This window comes from Sminthopsis crassicaudata, chromosome 6 (genome assembly GCF_048593235.1).
Source record: "Sminthopsis crassicaudata isolate SCR6 chromosome 6, ASM4859323v1, whole genome shotgun sequence".
NCBI classification, from domain to species: Eukaryota; Metazoa; Chordata; class Mammalia; order Dasyuromorphia; family Dasyuridae; genus Sminthopsis; species Sminthopsis crassicaudata.
In genome coordinates this window covers 6,066,343-6,085,266 of record NC_133622.1, presented here as the reverse complement: position 1 = coordinate 6,085,266, position 18,924 = coordinate 6,066,343, and the positions used below count along the sequence as shown (strand labels likewise).

Sequence of the window (18,924 nt, the reverse complement as noted above, 5' to 3'; positions counted from 1 at the left end):
AGCATAGGCCCTTTGCCCAACCACAACGTTCTTTGATACGCGGAATGTCAAGTTTCCGCTGACTTATCCAAGCACAAGCACGTAGCCCAGCCTAGCTTAGTCCTGTTTTATTTGCATGTCTCAGTAAAGCTCAATTTTAAGGTTTTCTAGTCTGAATCCAGCTGCTTAAAAATGGGCTCCGTTCAGAATCATCTACACCCAGAGAAGGAACACTGGGAAATGAGTGTAAACTGTTATTTTTACCTTCTGAATCCAATTCTTCCTGTGCAACAAGAAATTTGGTTCTACACACATATATTGTATCTAGAATATATTGTAATATATTTAACATGTATGAGACTGCCTGCCATCTGGGGGAGGGGGCTGGAGGAGGAAGGGAAAAAATCTGAACAGAAGTAAGTGCAAGGAATAATGTTGTAAAAAATTACCCATGCATATGTACTGTCAAAAAAAAGTTATAATTATAAAATAAAATTAAAATTAAATAAAAAAAAAAGAAGGGAAAGGGAATAAAAAAAAATGGGCTCCGTTGATCTAGGATTGCAAAGGGAACACAACCCTTCCGTATTTTCTTCTCCTAGGCATTTTCTGTCCATATCTTTCCATAAATCTTGTGTAGAGAAGCCACATGATGCAGTAGAAACATTTCTCTGGTTCCAACAAACCGTTTCATGGAGACCAGAGCTTTGATTGGGGCCATAATTACCTCTTTCCTTAACCAGGTGGACTGCCTCCTTTCCTAGTCATATTTGTCTTTGAATATGTATCTTCCATTTACAAACTGTTACAGAACTAGCTGCCATTTAAAGCCTCCGTGGGCCATAATGGCGGACAGAGCATTCCCATAAACTCCAAAGTCTAAGGCTTTGGAAGCAACAAGAAAGAACAAAACCAAGTCCAAACTGCGTCCTTGCCAAAGAAACAGGGTAGACTCTAGCAAAAATGGCTGAAAATTCCCTAAGCCTTGAACTGACTTGATTTCAATTCAATTAATTCAGCCTAATTAATCCAGACTTTAGGCCAGCCTGTTAAGTGCAAGGCACTCTGGTAGGCAGGAGCTCACAAAGACGGCTGTCCTTAAGTACCTTGCGTTCACTGAGGAGAATCCAACACAGATGCAGGCAAGTTTACACAAAATAATACAAACGCTTTTCAAGAGTAAGAGGATGGCAAAGGACGTAGTACCCGGAACACAGAGTCATAGAATTTGGAAAGACCTCATGGCCATGTCATCCAAGCCATACACAAAAAGAAGTTCCCCTATAACAATGGTAATCCATTCCTGCTTGACAACTGCTGGGAAACCAGGAGGAAACTACAGAGTCTTCAGAGAAGAGGTGGGGAAGGAACTCATTCCAGATACAGGGAGCCAGTTGTTAAAAGCCGAAACCTATGGGATTCTCTTAGAGGGACTTTCATCTGATGCTGTGTGGGGCTGGACACTGAGAAGCAAGTCAGGAAAGACCGAGGCAAGTTAATGGGTACGGAAGTGAGCAGAAGAAAAGGGAGAATTTGGTGTAGCTCAAATCCCAGCACTCAGAAGTACAGTAAACTTTGTATAAATGTCTTACTTCCACAGAAAAGAGAAGGGCAACTGTGATGTTATATTTTTATTTTTGTAGAACTCTGCAAGAAACACTTTTCATTTTTACTTTAAAAAAAGAACAAAAAAAACTTGAGGTTTATTTTAGTTTAATTCTTAACTTCCTGGATGTATCCACCAGTCACAGGATAATAAGTGGGGAATATGTTTTCTTTTATCTTCCATACCATTTGTTTTGAGAAGATTAAGCTTTGCAAAATAATTTATCAAGATATCACTTTCATACCACCTCCTTTCTAGGAGCATAATGTGATTTCCCTCCCTAGCCTGCCCCCCAAGAGTCTCTAAATGAGATTCCTGGCCATTAATTGCAAAGAAAAAATAACAGATACCTAAGTAATAAAAGACTTCAAGGTCTTGCCTCCAAACATAGGAATCTGTTTCTTAATTTTCTTTGAACAGAAGCAACAGCAGTTTATCCTTTGATGACTAATCAGAAAAACAACTGCTGCCCTACTTAACCAGGACTTTGTTTAAAAAGAAATTTTGTTAAGAGTGTTTATTGCCTTTAGATATTTCACTTATGCCCTTAGCAATTAGTCATACAGAACCAACCAGATGTCCACCAAAAAAAACCCCAAACTTATGGTGATGCTGGTTCCGGAAGGGAAGGATTGTGATGGGAGCGTCAATGGCCAAGAGCAAAAGGAAGACTTCTGTCACCCTCCTTTGTCTTCAGTCAGGAAGTTTCAGTCGGCCTCCAATGTGTCGGGCCCTGAACTGAGAGCTAGGGAAGAAAGGGGGGCTCACAAAATGTGGCAAAAGCAACAAGCCCACAGCTCTACACGGAAATGAGGCGCACAGGACACACTGGGAAGCCCTAGCATTCCCAGGGATCAGGAAAGGCTTCTTGGAGAAGGGGCTCCCCTCAAAGGGGAGCCAGACAGCTTCCAAAGAGCTGGCAGGGGGACCTCGGATATTGTCCGATTCAACGGCCTCACCTGTCAGAGGAAGAAAGTTGAGTTCAGAAGAGAGAAGTCACAGACTCTTAAATTCAGTTTAGAACTCGGATCTCCTGATTCCTACCTCAATACTCTTCCCAATGGGTCACAAGCTGCCTCTTGTAGCCCAGCTACCAGGGTCAGCAGCTAAATGTTCTCAATATGTCTTAGTCTTGTGTCCCTTCATTCCATTCTCAAAGAACTGCAGGTTCTCTGAGGGAAAAGTCCATTTAGATTTCTTTGGGTTCTAGAGTACAGGGTCTCCTAATGCGTCACAACCACTTGTTGGTGACTTCTGGGTGGCCGTGGTGGACGGGACATGGCCACCTTACTTTGGGTTCTGTGGATCTTCTGAAATCCTCAAGGTTACAGCCTGGTCCGTCCATCTCTCTCACTCCTTCTCCTAAAATAAGATTAGACATGACAGAGACGGTAAAGAGAGAAAGAGAAGGTCTCTGACTTTTTAAGTCACAGGCAGCACAGCCTAGACTCAGCCCATCCACCCAACGGTCCAGAAAAGCATGGGACTCATCGAGATCAGGAGCATTTTTTTTATAGAATATAATCAAGTGGGTGGCTGTCAGTACTACCTGGTAGTTAAACGCAGATCAAAACCCCTTAATAAATGCCTTTTTAAGTTACAGAGCCTGAAAGCTCCATCCCATGCGGCAGCCCACTCCAGCTTTCCCTTCTTTCTATCTATCCCCTTGTGGTTACAAAACATACATTTCCTCATTTGATTCTCACAATGTGCCGGTGATTTGTATTATAGTGATTTATATGTGTTTATCAGCCCACCTGGCTCAGACGTGCAAGCTCTTTGAAGAGAGGAACTGCCATTTTCCATCTTTATATTCCAGTACCTCCCACGGCAACTTTCTCATGCCCAAACACCAATGCGCAAACTCTCTCCACCAGCACTGGATCTTATCACATCTGTGACCTTAGTGCCTAAGTAAGTCTTGACTGGCAGAAGGACGTAGAGGTACAGGAGGGTATTGGAACCAGCTTCAAGAAACAATAATTAAGTTTTCAGGATAGGCATTCATAGCTCAGAAATCTGCCATCGCTACAAATGGGGACTCGATTTGTTGTTTTTGTTGCTGAGTGGACTTAGGAAATTAATAAAGAAAAATATTACTAACGCAGGTCAAACTTAAAGAGTGCATTGGATACTTTCCTTCTCCCCATCTCATCTCTGGAGGTGACATGTCCAAAGTCACACAATTAACAAACTTTAGAAACAGGTTCCAAGCCCAGATGTTCCTAATTCAGTGGTCAGTATTCTGCCCACCATGCCAGGCTGCCCATAAGGAGTGATTGATAACTGTTTGCTAAGTTGAGAAAACTTCTGATTTCCCTTTTTAATTTTTAACTCAAGATAAATTCTTATGGTGCTACTTGCAGACCATTTTCCCTCTGGGCCAAAAAAGCAGAAATCCCCTCCTTCTCACACCCATTACATACCTTTCATTCAAGTAATTGAGAATCTTAAAATCTTGATTACATTTCTCCATCTCATCTACTGAGAAAGCACGTTTGTCAAGTGCCTCGCAAAAAATCACGCATATTGTGTCCACGGCTTTTCCCCAGAACTACTTGGGCTCTTCATTCTGGATCGGTTGGTTGTTTTTTTCTTTCTATTTCTTGTTTCACTGGGAGGAAGATTTTATGAGAAAAGGAGGAAGAGAAGGATTTGAGGGCAAAAGTGACCAAGGACACAAATGGCACCCAGACTATCTAGTGGTCTTAGAAAAGAAGAAGGAATTGTAATGGAGATTCGGAGAACTTTGGAATAATGAAGAACAGAGGTTGGATTTGGAGCAGAAATTTGGGAAACCTCAAAAAATAAATTTTATTTAAAAAAAGAAAAAAATACTAAACTAAAAATAAGTTAAATTTTAAAAATGAAAAAATACTAAGTTAAAAATAAAATAAGTTAATTTTTTAAAAAGAAAAAGGAAGACTCAAGTTGAAGACAGATAGGAGTAAGACCAGTACCTGATAATGGACAACAATTGTTTGAAGGGCTATGACTTTAAAAAGAGGTAACACTTGCTTTCTTTGGCCCCCAAGGGCAGAATTGCAAAGAGGCAAATTTAGGTTTGATATAAATAATAGTTCGAATAATTCAGGCAGCCCCCAAAAGGAATGGGTGGTTCCAAAGGGGCTCTTCCTCACTGGAAGTCACTTAAAGTCCCTCCGTCCCTCAGGAGTGTTCAAATGGGTGAACATACATGAAGCCCGTGTCAGAACTTGCTGGTGATCATGATCTTGTGCTGTGAATCTCCTTAAAGATGGCATGTGTCTTTTGCCATAACAAAAGAATAAACAGCCTGAGGATTCCTTTCCCTTTTAAAGAAGTGGGACAAGAGCCCAATGGAAAACACCTCTCCCAAAAGCTTGGATCAGATGCGATTGGGGTAATATATGGTTGGTCCTTATTCACAGAAGCTTTGGGGAACAACCTATACTGAAATAATTATGGGTCACTCATCTACTAGCCTAAAAAACATAAGCTCCGGTGAAGACAGGAACTTTTTTCCTTTTTGTTGTTGAAACATCATCACTTAGTACAAGGCCTCACAGATAGTAAGCACTTAATAAATTCAATTTGAATTGAAATATCAGCTGCAATAGGCATCTTACAAGATGCTTCACAACAATTTAAATTTCCCCTTTATTTATTTACTAAATTATATTTACAGTATTCCAAGAAATGGTTTCAGTTCATCATATTTTCACTTAAAAATATTGGAGGGTTTTTCCTTTAAGACTTAATGCACTTTGCTTGTGACTGCCACCATAATGTTCCTAAAACCAAGGGACTTGTTTTTTCTATTTGGTAACATAAGAAGACATTGTGAAAGGTATGGGTTTTCCTAGTTTGGTCTGGACATGTGATTTCTCAGTGAAGAAACTTCCCCTCTCAATGAAAATCCGCTGCTGCTCAGGAACCTACTCATGTTGGAATGAGTAAAGGGTCAGTTGGGCAGCATGAAGACTTGAACCCAGATCTCTACACTGCCACACTGGCTTTCATTTTACAGTCATGATCTCACGTGAGCCCTTTAACTCAGGTAGCTAGCCCCACCCCCACCAAGGTCAGGGAGCCCTAGGGTCTCCGGTCACATCTTCAGGACCTTGATCAGCACCTGCTCCACTGGCCCTTGGTGGGGTAGCCACAGATGTGGGACAGAGGGCAGAAGCAGAATAATTTCCGATCCCCCTGCCTTTCCATGCAGGATTTCTGACTCGGAATGACTTTCAGGTGTCCTGGGCCAGTGAGGGTGCCTTAGTGGGACTTGGGGGTCTGAGATGAAATGAGCCATGAAAATATTGCCGCATTCTCAATCACGTATTTTATCAAATTAACACCACATCTCAGGATCTTCAGATCAGAGTTGCCACAAAAAGTCCATGTTTTGATTAAATAACCAAAGGGAATAGAGTGTTTCAAAATTATATAACATCTCCCAAAGTTTTAATTAAATTTCAAAGCTGTTCTTTGTTGTTACAAGGGCAGAGACAATTATTGAAAAGATTAACTTGGGAGGATTATCTCTTTTCTGGTAACCCTAATGTGACTGAGAAGGATTTTTTTAGACTGCAGAGACACACAGTTTGCAATAGAAACATTGACAGGACTGTGAATATGAAGGTCATGACTGGGGCTAGGGGATTGGAGGGGAGGAGAACAGGAAAAAGAGTCCTCTTGTATTCCTGGGGAATACTGTGATCTGGACAGGAACACTGGATGTGTAGCTGGAGGTAGTGCCCCCCAAAACTCAGCAAACAAGAGAAGAAGCAGAAAGAAAGAAAAAGGGGAAGAGAGGGAAGCAGGAAGACAGGAAGGCAATGAAAGGAAAAAGACAAAGAAAGGGATGTAGTGAATGAAGAGAAGAGGAGACAGTGAAGAGAGGGAAGAAGGAAAGAAAGAAGAGGGAGAGAGAGGAAAGAAGGGCAAATGGGAGTAGGAGGAGGGGGGAGAAAAAAAGGAGAGGGAAGAAAAGGAAAGAAGGAATGATGGGAATGAGAGGAGGAGGGAGAGGGAGAGAAAGGAAAATGAGAGTGACAGAAGAAAGAAGAGAGGGAGAGAAAGAAAAGATGGGAGTGAGAGGAGGAGGGAGAGAGAACAAGGGGAAAGAGAAGAAAGAATTAACATGTGGATCAGAAGACCGTCCCTTTTTTTACTAGATGTCTCAAAACCACATACAGTTCCTATCCAGTCTCAACATTTGTAAATAAAGAGAAACAGCGCCCAGAGCATTTCTCAATGAGGTTCACTTTGGATCTTGTCCAATTCCAACAGGGAGAAAGAACTGAGGCTGGGAAACAATGATGCACAAAAAACAGGGGTAGAAAATAAGCTAGCAACATGTGAATAACATTCAGAGCTCCCTGCGAGACTGAGCTTTTAATCTCATGTATTAAAAATGGTCTCTCTTGTCACCTGGGTGTCTACAGAAAGAGAAAGGGGCTCCACTTTGAAACCAAGCTGGCAACAAAAAATAATTAACAAAATGCAGCAAGATCCTGGAAGGTAAATCAAATGTGGCTGCCATTCAGCGTCAGGCTGAAAAGGCTGAATGGGGATGAATAAAAGCAGGCCAGATTACTGGTAAAATCCATTCTGGGAGTATGGCTGTGTCTATCCGCAGATATTACTCATTCTCTACAATATCTTTTTTTTTTTTTTTTTTTTGTGAGGGGTGGGGCAGAGTCTTCAGGAACATCTATATTTGGTTCTGCCAGAACATTCTCAGATGAAGAATCAAGGTCAAGTTGGACTGAATTGAGGTTATGGTTTTAACTGAGTTCCAAAAAGGAAAAACGGACGTGAAATTTTCTTTGGGGGACCTGCGAGGGTGACTCTAGAACCGACTACTTTCCATACAAGTCTGAAAGTCCATATCACTTTGTCAGAGCCAATAACCCCAGGGCCAATAACATAGTCTTTCCCCAGCACACGTCATCTATAACTTTTGGGCAATTTCAAACTAAACTGTTGGGGTCTCAGCTTTCACGGAAGTAGGGTCATACGTCTGTGTCCTTGGGCCAGCCTGTCTAATTGTGGGAAAGAACCTCTGCGGTAGACTGACCACTTGGCCGTGAAATTTGTGGAACATGAAAATCCATGAAACAAAGAAAAAACCAAAATCAGGCCTCAGTCCTGCGGGGTTCCCTTATGTTTCTGCAACGAAGGGGTAAGCATCAGATTTTGAGAATTACATAATTTTTACTGTCAGTAAGGTTTAATTTGATTGCTGGTATTCTACCTCCGAGATATTTGTTCAATGACCCACAAGCGGACACATTATTGAAGGAGTCCAATCGACTCAAACTTCACATTTTAACAAAAACAGAATGAAGGAGTTGTAATTACCTGTAAGAAGAGACCAGAGGTACACTTCAGAGAGGTAAGAAAGGATTTCATAGCGCTGGTTGGTTATATCGTATGCCCCCAAAACTACAAGAGACGTTATTTCATAGGCCTCTTGGTCATCACACATTGCAGTATTATCTACAAATATTTGCGAAACGGCCACTGGGTAGAGTTCACAAGTTGCTGAGGACAACATAGTAGAGAAATTTTATGAAAAACTTGATAAGAACTTCCAAATCTAAACAGCACAGTCCCTGATGATACTTGGTGATTCTAGTACAAAGATGGGAAAAGATAAAGACGGGGAAATAGATCTGTAAACATATGGTTTGGAGAAAGAAATTGGAGAAGCCAAAGATGTAGATTATGAAAAACCTGCCGTGTCTATGTAAGTATTTTCTTTATAACAAATGTTAGATGTTGGCCATGGTGAGCCCCAAACAACATTTCAAAGAAAGAAACTGACTACATGTAAATAGGAAAATAATGATCACGGATGTAGGAGTTACTCCCGAGTCAGACCACTATAACTATCTGAATTAAAATCAGAATTTACAACAAAAAAGAAAAGTAATGAGAAAAAAGATATTTTACCTCAAAAAAAACCCTTACAATTAAGATTTTGCTCTAAATTATTTTAACAAACTATTGAAAATCAAAAAATGGCAAATGGACTATAGGAAATATAGCAACAACTTAGTAATAAAAGTAGAAATGGCACCAAGGAAAACAAAGATGGGCAAAAGAGACAAATTGAATCAAATATATAGAGACGATACTAATAGTAATATAATAATCATGAGAATGTTGAGGGAACATTTTACAAGATTAGAAGATAAGGGACGATATCAAAAGAACTGGGAGGGGGGCAGCTTCTCAAACCTTAAAAAAAAAAAATGATCAAGAAACCACTATCAGCTAGGGACCTATAGGCCTGCTCTCCTGGTTATACAAAATCTTTACGAGAGTCATCTCTGCACCAAAATTTACAGTCGCAGAGTTGCAAGGCCCCTGAAACAAATGGGTTTCTCTCACTCATGGTCTTCCTTTGCAGGTTTCTCTAAGTGTATGTGACTCTCCCGCAGATGCTTAGTGCACAGATCAGAAAGTATGACTCAATTTAATGTATAGACTAGGATGTATCTATTGGTTCTGAATTTACTTTAATGTAAAGTAAATGTTATTAGTTCTTTTTAAAAATCAAATATTTTGTTATATTTAAAGTCTAAAAGTGTCATTAGTGTGACTGCTTATTGTCTCCATTTTACAGATATAAAAAGTGAAACAGAAAGAAGTTAGGTAGGTGCCCAATCACACAGCTGTCCAGGGCTAGCCTTCAGATCTGGCATTTATTCTAGCTATTATTCTATTTAACTCTCCAATACCATTGTCACTTAGGATATGACCTTTGAGAATGACTGTTATTTTCTTAAAAATCATCCCCTGTGGCCAGTGCGATGATAAGCCTCTCCAAACTTAGCCCCATGTTTTCTTCATTCAACAGGGCACTATTTGACACTCTCTAGACCATGTACAGGAGAAAATCACAACTGTCTCCCAAAACAAAGAATATTTCACAAAGTTTATCTAGGATTTCTGTATGCTCGTTACTTAACAAGTTGCTACCTTTAAATGGTCTTCTCCAAACTAATGCAATAAAGGAAAGAAAGAAAAAAAATCAGCTTGATCTCTCAAAAGGGATCCTCCTCCTTTCAGAGATTCCCATACCAAATGGATTTCTTACTGGGATCTACAGCCTTGGGTCCGATGGAAGTCACCCCTCCTCCTCCAGTGAGAAACCAAACTAATGACTTGGTTCTTATAAATCAGCAGGAGGCCACTGATGGCTGGGACACTTTGCCTTCTCCCTCTTCCATGAAAATCCTTACGCCTGCTTTGTTTTAGACCCACAAGCATTGAGTAACTTTAAAAGAAAAACAAATTTGCCTTCTACAATCCTCCCTCAAAATTTATCTGTTCTCATCTGAGAAATCAAGTAACAAAAGATTGTTAGCACAAAGCTAACATAGTCAACCATCCCACTTCATTTTAAGTATCTTACCCAGGTGAAAACACCTTTATTGGATGAATCCATCAAGGAAATTACACTTACATCAAGGAAAATACACCAGTATGAGAAGTCCTTGAAAGCCACTAAAAAAAAAAAAATAATAAAAATGAAGTGACACTCTGCAGGAAATGTGCCAGTAAAGGTTAAGGGAGACTCAGTCATCCCTAAGGATCTTCTGTAAAATAGAAAGTAACTGTCTGGACCCCCAGGAATCGAGGTTCTGCAGGCTAGAGGAGATGGGATCTTGAAAGAGAATTGATTTGGAGAAAGAAGGGATGGGAGGAGAAGCTTCTGTTTCCTCGCCACCATTTCCTCCCTTCATTCTAGACCCAAGGAGGAGCTTCAGAAGGCTGGAGGGTTTGCAGGCACAATGTATACACCAGAATACAAAACACGGGGGAAAGGAGCCTAATAAGAAGACAGTACCAAAAGGAAGGGAAGGTCCCGAGGACTCCCACAAAAGCATTTAGGGGAGCTGTAAGTTTGCTCTCTTTGCCACATCTTAAACTTAAATCCATTCTCACCGGATTCTCTGTGTGCTGGTAGAAGTTTGCCACTGACTTTTGGGAGGATGTTTATATCCAGTAGTTGTTCCTACACCACCTTAGTAAATGCTCTATTCTAAATTAAATAACTGATAACCATGGAGGGAAGGGAACCCTCTGGAGCCACCTGAGCAATGGCACTAGGGGACCACCCCCTAACACCCTCTAAGCCCAAGGGAAGGGGAGAGAAGGGAAAACAACATGTATTTTCTAGGAGGAATTGAGGTGACAATTCCAGAACATATGCTACATTAGAAAATTGTTCAGAGTAAAAGTAAGTAGCTTCCAAATAGAGTTCTTGGAAGGCTGCCCTTTTTTGGTGGGGACGGCACAGAGGGTTGGCGCAGGAGTCCATGGTCTGATATTACCAAGTCGACATTGGAAAGTCACTTCCTTCCTTCTCCGTTTCCTAGTCAGAAAAAATAAGGAGGTTGGACTGTGCCCAGTAGTAGTACATGAGCTTTAGGGTCCAGACCTTGTGATAACTTTATGTTACACAATTACCTTGTGATTGTCCAGAGTTTTGAGTACTTACTTCCAGGTCCAAGTCTTGTGTTGTAAGGGTTTCAGGGGAAAATATGTCTTGCCCTGAATCATCCCCTTATCATGTGGAAGAAAAGAGCTTTATGCTGAGTGTTAGGGACTGGAATGACATCAGCCAGATGACAACCACCTAATGGCTATGTTAGTTAAGGTTTGATGTTGGAACAAGACGAACAGTGGAACTTAGTCCTAAAATAACCACACTGCACAACAAGGATAAAGGGGACTTAGCTTCAGCTCCATCCAGAAATGGGTCTGGTCAGTGGTCTCCAGACATCCACCAAGTCTGAAGGGAATTGGTGACCATGTTGGGAAGACCTACTAGACCACCAAAAGTCACATCAACAAAACCTTGATAAACTTAAAAATTTTATCAGGGAGACATTTAGGGAAAAGCTAACCCAGCCGACACTGAGAACCACCTTTATTGATCCCACCACGATGGTTTTAAACTTCAGAATTTCTTGTATTTTTCTGAACATTACTGAGCAAATTCCATTCTGTTCCTTTCTCCAAACTACTGCATTTCATTTCCCAAAGTCTCACTGACCTTCTAAAAGTTTTTTATATATTTCCTTATATCCTTCTTCTACAACTAATCTTTTTTATTGAGGCCCCATATGTGAGTTCTTTTACAGTTTTCCAACAGTCATATACTAGATAACTAGTGAAAGAGCTGTAAACTCAGGAAATTGAGGCCAGAGTCATGTTTTGGATATATTGTGATCTTTTTTTTCAATCACATTTCCTATGATACCATATATTATTGAACTCTGAAGCTTAAGACCATCCAAATTCTCAATGTATAAGATAGTTTATGTGTTCTGTATAATGCTTTTCGCATAGTCCCGATTTTTATATGATCCATCATCACTAGTGGAAAAAGAAAAAAAGTTTGCAGGCAACATTATCAGGATTTATGATATCCCTCACACCATTAAATAATATGAAACTATTTTGCCAAATGACAGCCACACTGTCGTTGTATCATTCTATGGACTTCTTAAGCTCGGTGACAAAACAAGCTCAAATAAAACATTTTCAGGGATTCCGACAGCACGGTTGCAGGACGGCCAGCAGTAAATGGCAGCAGATTCTCTTGCAGGCAGTCATGCACCAATAAAATTGTGAAGCTTGGTGAAATTTATCTATCTATCTATCTCTCATCTATATAGTGTAGTTGAGAAGTGATCTCAGAGGAAAGGCGCTAGCTGAGGAGAACCACCAAGAGTCCGTTGTGAAGATTTGAGCTGAGTCGTGAAGGAGTGTCCAAACAGATCCAGCGCTTGCATTTATTCTCATCTCTCCCAATAGCTAACTGTTTGACCTTAGACAAAACAAACCTTTCTGAGCTTCTGCTCTTTGATCTATAAAAGGAGAATTCTTAAGACTACTTAGCTCACACAAGAGTGATGGCTCAAATGAATATAAGAGGTTTTCAGACCTTAATGTTTCAGAAATGTCTGCTTTCTGCCTTGGTCTCCTTACCTATAAATGATGCAATTGAACCAGATGTTTTCTCTGATTCTCCCAGGTTTGAAATTTCAGGCCTGCAGAACAGAGAGTCCTTTAAGCACAGTCCTAGCTATGAAGGTGTTTTTATAGCACAGACTCTCAGGGTTACCATGGACCTCAGAGCCCACCAGTCCAATCCATGCTTAGCAAGAGTTCCCCTACAACATTCCCCAAAATCATCATCTAAGTTTACCCCTAAGACCTACAGTATGGGAGAAACCCACTAATTATGAAAGCAATCCATTCTGCTCTTAGTGGTCCAATGAATAGAGTAATGGAGCTGGAGTCAAGTCCCATCTCAGACACTTATTAGATACTTTCCTTAGTTTTCTTAACTGTAAAATGGGTGTAATAACAGCACTTGTTTCCCAGGGTTGGTAGGAGAGACAAATGGGTTGAGTGCCCTCTTCTTCCCCTCACTCCAGCGTCATGCTAGGAAGTTATTCCTTACAAGAAGCAGAAATCTGCCTCCTGGAACTTCTGCCTTTCGGCCCCAAGTCTCAGTCCCCTTCCAGACGACAGCCCATCACTTACCCAAGGACAGCCATCCTGCCATCCCCCATATACATACACACACTCACACCCAAGCATTCTTTTCTCCATTTCCTCCTCTTGGTTCTTAGATGGTAGTTCCCAGTCCTTCAGTCTTCTTATAAACACTCTCCAGTTTTATCAACACTCCTCAAAAATATGGCACCAGGACTGAAAACAAAGTTTCAAATGGCCCCATAATTGTGGAGTACAAGACCATTGCCGCCTCCATTCTGGCCTCTATGACTTTCTAACCAATTAATACTCATTAATCAATCAATTGTTAATTATTTAATTAGTCATTATGTTAAATATTGATTACTTAATTAATCAGTTAATTATTTGAAAGAGAAATTAATGCTCTCTTTCCACCTCCCTCCTCCTCTTTCTCCTCCTTCAGGGCTCCGCTGAGGTGCCATCTCTTCCATGAAGCAGTTATCAGAACTCCCCATATCCCCTCTCTTGCTTGCCTCCCACACCACGATGACCGAGGAGAGCCCCCTTAGCATCAGGAAAGCCCTGGGCTTCAACCCTACTTTAAACAGGTAACTACGTCACCATGGACAAGTCAATTAACCTCTGGAACCTGTTTCCCCTTATGTTAAACCCTATTGTAGTGCTGGCATAAGAAGGTCATTGAGGGGCAGCTAGGGGGCGCTGTGGATGGAGCACCAGCCCTGAATTCAGGAGGACCTGAGTTCAAATCTGGTCTCAGACACTTAACACTTCCTAGCTGTGTGACCCTGGGCAAGTCACTTACCCCCAGCCTCAGGGGGGGAAAAAAAAGAAGGTCATTGAGAAAATCAAATGACATAATATGTGCAAAAACTTTACAAAATTTCAAGGGTTACACATTTATCAGTTAATATTCTCAGGTATCAATAATCAATTCCTAATAAGCAATTAGGAAGGAACTGTCTCTTAGATTCTGTTTCATATCTTACTTGAGTATATGTCATTCTCCACCCCCCCCAGCCGTCCCTAACTAGATTATGAGTCCCCTGAAGTCAGGAACTGTCATTTTTCCCCCATCGCTATATTCCTAGCACAAGGCACCAAGTCTAGCACAAAGCTGCTTCTTGCTAACGCTTTCTGTTGATGAATTGAAAAGAAGGAAAATTCCTAAATGTCCTTTGCTGTAAATCTGAGAGTTGTTATTAAGAACTTGGAAGAACTATCACTAATACTGTAAGATTTTCATTTCAATGCTAATGTACAACTAGCAGTATCTTTCTGAAGTGGAAAATTTCCAGTAGCAGATGTGATTTTAATTTTCATTATGTATATATGTGGAGGTAATCCTAGAGGCACAAAGATAGCAGACCCCCAAAATCCTATCTTTTAAAAGAGAGGTCTACTGTTTTTTAACTTGGTAGGTGCTTTGAGGTAACCTCAAGGAAGAAAATATATTATGCAAATACAAAAGATCTAATAGGATTCCTTCTACCAATGCCCATAAAAACAGCCTATAACCTCATGGGTAAGCCCTGGGGAGCTGCTGGAGACCGAGAGAAGTAGGAGGACTTGTCCAACATCACATCGCTGATGAGGATCCAAGGTGGAATTGAAGGTTATGTCTTTGTGCTTGCAGCTCCACTAATCTGAGGTCTTGCTGCCTCCCAAAGGAAACTGAGAGAAGTTCGAATGGCTTATCCCAATCACAAAGATGCTGAGTTAAACAGCCAGCATCAAACTGAGGTCCTCTTATTGTACCCTCTCCATATTGTACCATACAGAGCCTAGGGAACCAGTAAATATTTTCTTTCTTGAGCTATTTTGGTCAAAGGAGCAAAACAAATGCAAAAATTAACTAAATGCCCAGCCTGGCTGACCTTTAGGTCTTGACCTATTTCAAAAATTGGGGGGGGGGGGAAACTATATATGTATATATGTGTGTATGCATACATGTTATTGTTCAATCATTTTTCAGTCATGTGGACTCTTTGATGCCATCTGGAGTATTTATGGCAAAAATTCTGGAGTGGTTTACCATTACCTTCTCTACCTCATTCTACAGATGAGGAAACTGAGGCAGACTCGCCCAGAATCATACAGCTAATAAGTATCTGAGGTCAGATTTGAACTCAGAAAGAAGAGTTTCCCTGATTTCAGAACTGTTCCACTTAGCTGCCTAGAGACATACATGTTTATAAATATATGTGTGTGTATGTACAAGTGTATACAAATATGTTCAAGTTTATATATGTGTATATATGTATGGAGAAAGAGAGCATGTGTGTCTAAGAGGTTCTGTTTCTTCTTACATGTCTGTAAAACAGATTTTCTAGATGAGGAAACTGAGTCTCAGAGGCAAAGGATTTACCCATGGCTATGGATAGATCCAGAACTCAAGTCCAGATCTTCTGAATTCAAATCCAATACTCTTTCCAGTATACCAGAAGGCCTCCTTTCAGACAGCCTTATTCAACCCCTAGAATAATGAACCTGTACTTTTTCCTAAGAGATTATTCCAGTAGAAAAATCAGTTACAGCTCAACTCAACTTTTCATAATTTTAATAAATTTTTTTTTTAAATCTTATTCCTAATGTTTGAGCTAAAGAATTTGTCTCCAGTTTGGGAATATGCACCTTTTCCAGAGAATTATAGATGTCTAAAATGTCTTCCCCCGATCTTCGCTTAGTCAAAGTTCAGATTATGTTCAGTTCTTAATCTTTCATCATAAATCATTCCCTCCAGGCTTTTAATCATTCTTGCTGCTCTTCTCTGAACTATCCCAATGGTTATAAATCAACTAAGTGATGTTTTTAAGTACCAGAAAAGATAAAAAGTATGGATAAGTGCATGAAAACTAATACTATACTTAAAAGTGAATGTAGTGTTCTAGGTGTGGCCTTGGTATTGAGAGAGACTTATTTCATATACATTGAGCAGTAATCTAATGAGATGGAGTGGTGACTTTCTTCTTTGATGATTTCACTCCTTTCTCCGAGGCAAAAGCCCACATTTCTTTGATCTGCTTATTCAGTTTGTATTCAGAAATATTCAGACACTTGTGTCAAAAAAAAAAAAAAAAAAGCATAAAAGATTTAAGTTGGATAGAGAAAAAAAAAATCTTGATTGCTCGAAAAATAAAAGATAAGAATGTACCAGCAGGGGAAGCTAAGGCTCTACCACCCTGGGGATACTTGAAAGGAGAATAAGCAATTACCAATTCTGGATGATCAAGAACAAAGGTTCCTAATCTAGATTCCATGGACTTGATTTTAAGTATGTGTCTCACTGAATTTCAGCATAATTGGCTTCCTTTGTAATCTCAGATATTTTATCTTTTACACTTAAAGGCATGATTCCCAGAAATGGCCAAAGGGCTCCATGACACATGCAAAAAAGGTGAAGAATCCCCAATTTTACAACTTTAGCCTCTCTTTAGGTGGTGAGAGCCAATGATCTCTCCAGGTGAAAGACTAAAGAGAAGAGCTACAAGTCAAAATGGAGATAAATGCCATTAGTTGTTTATTACAGCCGACTTCTTTCACCTCCACCACCTCCATCCCATGACCTCTCCCTCCATCACCCCCTCTGCCATCTCTGCTTTTCTCTGGCTAAATGAAGTGGTCAGAATATTCTCTGAGTAGACTAGGTATGATTATTATGAACTGGCTCATAAACATTAGTGATTGGGATGGAGTGGCCAAGAGAGAGTCATGAAGAGAACAGCAATCAAGGATAGGTCAGTGAGCGGAGAGTTTGAATAAGAGACCCCGACTATGATGAGAGGATGGAAGAGAAAGAGATTAGAGGAAGTCACAACTATAGGGAAGCTGGGAAAGTGACAGTAAGTCAGTGTCAGGTGGCTTAGGGAGGGGCCAGGTACAAAATCTCTGATTTGAGGAATATGGGAAACAAGGATTAGGTCAGCAGGTACTCCCTCCCCAGAATATACTGGCAACATAGGAGAGTAAAAACAGCATGGATCCCAGTTACCTCCTCATGGAACAATTCCAGTATTCTGCAGTATTCTGGGGTAAATCTGCAGGACACTAACGTGAGTCCCAGATTGTCTCCACCTTGTAGGGGTAAAGGATCCCTTTATATATAATATACTACATATATTAATATATGCAAATTATACATATATTAATAATGTGCATTATATAACAATATATACTAGAGTGTAAATATAGTATTATTTAATGTCCAACAACCTTCTGGAAACAGAACAAGAGATGGGTCTCTTCTATGATTATAAAGTCATCAAAGACTGAAGAAAATCAGCTGGTCCATCAAAAATTCCTTTTCAGCATTTACTTTGTATAAGGGATTGAGGAGCGTGTTACAATTCAGTTAGGGATATAAGAAAAGCCCATTGCCTGATGGAGTGGTACCCCACAGCGCATTCCTCGAGACACTTTCGTCGGCTGGCGCCCCATCCCTCTCAGATGGACCCTGAGAGCTTGGACTCAGCCCAGAAGGGCCGGTCGGGTGCAAGGACACAGAAAACCCCGGGTGACGCTTGGCGTCCCCCACTGGGCTTGTGGGAGGAGATGTTGAAGACATTTCCAGAGGAGTAGCCTCTGAGACAGAAGAGCCGGCCCTGCCCGAATATGGCTGCGTTTGGGAAATTATAGCCCTGTGGTCCAAGTCAACCCTCTAGTTACGGATCACACAAGTCAGGACCTGGGGGAATAGGTGAGAGGAAGAACAGACCCCTGCATGCTGGCCAACTATGCAATTTTAGGCTAATTTTGTAGGTACCTTTTGTTTTTTACACATTTTTATTTTCCAGCATATCCCCTTTTCTTCTCTCCCAAAACCATCCCTATATTATAATGAAGAAATAAAAAAGAATAACAAAAAGAGCTCAGCACAAATGACCAACACATCAGCAAAGTCTGGGACTCTAGTCCTATACCCTTAGCCCCTCACCCCTTTAAAGGAGGAAGGGAAGTGTTTTTTTCATCTTTGCTCCAAGTTTGATCCATAGTTTCAAAACATTCACTTTTTGGATTTGTTATTGCTGTTTTCATTTATTTGGGGGTAGTCACCAAAAGTTTACCTTCTGGTTCCACTTGGGGCTCACTCACAGAAGTCATTCCACATTTCACACTCATCATTTCTTACATTATAACATTCCTTTCCATTTAAGTGCCCCAACTCCTTGAGCCTTTCTCCAATCCACAAGGATTTATTTGTTTCCAGTTCTTTGATACTATAAAAATGCTGCCAGAAATATTTTTGATGTATTTGAGATCTTTTTATCACTGATTTTCTTGGAGCACTTAATGAGTTTTAGGGCACAGATATCTTTGTATCTTCAGATTGCTTTCCAGAATGGTCAAACCAATTCACACTTCCTCCAGTAGTACTTTATGATACGCCCATATTTCCATACAATTCCTTCGATATTGATTACTTCATCAGTTATCATCTTTGCCAATTTGCAAAAGTTTAAAGTGAAACCTGGAAGTCGTTTTGAAATGCATTTCTCCTATTATAAATGTGTAGGAACAATCTTTTAAGTGATTCGTAATGATCTGCAATTAGAAAAGTATTTTTTAAACAATAATAACAATAACTTGAGTATGGTCCTAGAAAGTGGCTAGGTCTAATGTCAACAAACAATATTATTTGCCCACATCAGCCATGATATTGGTGGATATATATTTTCACTTCTTTGTACCCCACTCCCTCTCTACTTAGACATAAACTCTGGCCATAAGGGGTTTAGCGTCTAACAAGAAAGTAGGACAAATAGGTAGAAATAAATTTATGGAGCAGTAACAGCTAAACCCATTCACAACAAACCAGGTGAAAAGTTGATTCTTAT

At 40.3% G+C, this 18,924-nt stretch overlaps 1 long non-coding RNA gene across 1 annotated transcript in view; it reads left to right on the top strand.

Annotated features, from left to right (window-relative positions):
• The window catches only part of LOC141545639 (uncharacterized), a 373,595-nt gene that overhangs the window by 337,785 nt on the left and 16,886 nt on the right, over positions 1 to 18,924 (top strand). The window contains exon 4 of the long non-coding RNA XR_012483097.1: positions 13,536 to 13,680. This is a non-coding gene — a long non-coding RNA (uncharacterized LOC141545639). The remainder of the gene's footprint in view (positions 1 to 13,535; positions 13,681 to 18,924) is intronic.